Raw genomic sequence first — 3,067 nt, 5'->3', positions numbered from 1 at the left:
AGTTATTTTTTAATTTTTTTTATAAGGTTTAGCCGACGAAACAGACTATATTTCGTCGGCTATAGTTATTTTTTAATTTTTTATTACACACTTTAGCCGTCGAATATCTTAAATGTTTCGTCGGCTAAAGTCTGGGAAAAAAATCGACAACATGTTTTTCGTCGGCTAAACTGTGGGACTATAGCCGACGAAATTTTTTTTCGTCGACTAAAGTCATCGCCGACGACCTTTTCCCGACGAAATAAGCTAACAGGCCGACGAAACTTTTTCGTTGGCTAAAGTGCTTGTCCTGGTAGTGTTACTTCTTCTACCTCACCTATTACTCTCTCTGATGTTTTATACTGCCCAAATTCCTCTGCCAATATTCTCTCTGCTTACAAATTATTAACTGATAATTCCTGTTATACTAATCTTACCCAATGCCTTTTATGTGACGGACATGCATTCCGAGAGGACGCTTTTGGAGGGTCCGAGTGCTAATAGATTCTATCCGATCAATAATGGTCCATCTTCAAATAAATCAAGCCTTTTCACCACTCTTTCAGCCACTCGTGTAGCTGCAGATGTCTGGCACTCACGACCTGGCCACCCCACAACAAATATTTTTCGTCATCTTTCCTCTAGGTTAATGTTGTTAGAAAATAAACACCCATCGATGTGTCACTCATATCCCTTGGGAAAATCCACAAAATTACCTTTTTCCTTGTCAGAATTTGTTTCCTTGTCTGCATTTGATTTGATTTAATTCATAGTGATGTATGGACCTCTCTTCATCTATCAATACAACGCTTTAAATATTATGTTGTCTTTATTGATGATTTCTCCAGTTATACATGACTTTTTCTCATGAAAAATAAATATGAAGTTCTCTCTATTTTCATTACTTTCTTCACCTACATTCAAAATCAGTTTTCAACAACAATCAAACAATTTCAATCTGATGGTGGTGGTGAATACACAAGTAATGCATTCAAGAATTTCTTCCTTCAAAAAGGTATCCACCATCGAATCTCGTGCCCCATCATTCAGAGAAAAATGGTTTAGCCGAAAGAAAGCATCGTCATCTTGTTGAAACTGCTCTTACTCTTCTTGCTCACGCTTCAGTTCCTAAATCATATTGGGTTGAGGCACTTAACACCGCTCTTTATCTCATAAATAGATTTCCAACTCGTGTCCTAAATTTTCTTTCTCCATATGAAAAATTATTTCAGAGTCCACCCACTTACTCTTCTCTTTGTACATTTGGCTGCTCTTGCTATCCTTATCTTCGTCCTTATAACAAGAACAAATTGGATTTTCGCTCTACAAAGTGTATTTTTCTAGGTTATTCCTTACATCACAAAGGATATCGTTGCTTAGACTTGTCTTCTAGTCGTGTTTACCTCTCCCGTCATGTAATGTTTGATGAGTCCTCTTTTCCCTTTAAAGAATCCACTAGCACTTCCTCTCCAACGGAGGCTACCGGGCATGATCCAAATCCTCTCATAGTAACTACTACCACAATCACCCAATCTCTTCAATCAAAAGCCCAAAACTCAAGCCCACCAATAGCAAACCAATCCAATCCCCTCACCACCGAGATTACTGCTCCCAATTCCTCACATCACCACAATCCACTCTCCACCCAACCCACTGCTCCACCTATTCAAACCTATCGCTGCCGGCATGTATCACCCACATCGGCACCTATCAACCCTATCTCTCAACCTTCTCTTACGCCACCAGAGATACAACCTTCTACCTCCAATCCTGAATCATCATCCTTGGAGCCATCTGCAGCTGTAGCCCGTAGTCAGCGGGGGATTCGGAAACCCAATCCGAAGTATGCTATGGTAGTCACATCTCTTACTCACCAAATTGAATCCACTTGTTTCAGTCAAGTAGTGAAGTAGGAAGAATGGCGCTCTGCAATGAGTGCAAAATTTAATGCTTTGATTCAAGCAGGTACATGGGGACTTGTACCATCTTCCAGTTCTATGAACATTCTTCCCAATAAATGGGTTTATCGCATAAAGAGGAAGCCTGACGGCTCGGTGGAACGATACAAAGCCCAGCTGGTTGCCAAGGGCTTTCGGCAGCAAGAAGGCATTGACTATGGTGAAACATTCAGTCTGGTAATCAAACACTCTTCCATTCAATTAATTTTAGCTATTGCTGTCTCTTTTGGCTGGACTATAAGACAATTGGATGTGCAAAATGCCTTCTTACATGGATATTTATCAGAAGATGTCTATATGCAGCAACCACAAGGTTTTATTGATTCCCAGTATCCCAAACATGTTTGCAAACAACGACGAAGCTTGTATGGCCTCAAACAAACCCCTCGTGCTTGGTTCTCTTGTTTCTCTGCCTATTTGGAAGAATTGGGGTTCACTGCCTCTCATGTCGATTCCTCATCTCTTTTCACTTATCACTCAGACTCCATCAAGCTTTATCTTCTCATATATGTAGATGATATCCTCATTACTGGTACTCATCTTGATCACATCAACACTCTCATTGCCAATTTGGATAAACTATTCTCAATGAAGGACTTGGGCCCTTTGCACCATTTTTGGGAATTGAAGCAGTGTGCTCCTCCAGTGGCCTTGCTGTCACACAAACAAAGTACATTATGGATCTTCTTCATCAGACCAATATGACTGATGTACGACCTGCTTCTACACTAGCAAGTAACAAGCGTCTTAGCATCACTGACGGAACTCCTCTTCCAGATGGCACTGAGTATCGCAGTGTGGTAGGACCTTTGTAGTATTTAACCATCACTCGACCTGATATCTCTTATGCTGTTAATCAGGTTTGCTAGTTTCTTCATTCTCTAACTACTATCCATTGGGTTGCTGCAAAAAGGATTCTCCGTTACCTAAAACACACTCCTACCTATGGCTTATTTTACACCCCAAGCTCTTTGCATATCACTGGCTATAGTGGCTCTGATTATGCTAGGGATCCAGGCATTAGAATTTCAACTTGTGGCACATGTATTTATTTAGGCAAAAATCTGATTTCCTAGAGCTCTAAAAAGCAAGCAAGTGTTTCCTGCTCAAGCACGGAGGCAGAATATCGC

This window comes from Fragaria vesca, linkage group LG3 (genome assembly GCF_000184155.1).
Source record: "Fragaria vesca subsp. vesca linkage group LG3, FraVesHawaii_1.0, whole genome shotgun sequence".
NCBI lineage: Eukaryota > Viridiplantae > Streptophyta > Magnoliopsida > Rosales > Rosaceae > Fragaria > Fragaria vesca.
Note: the sequence above shows the minus strand (reverse complement) of the source record.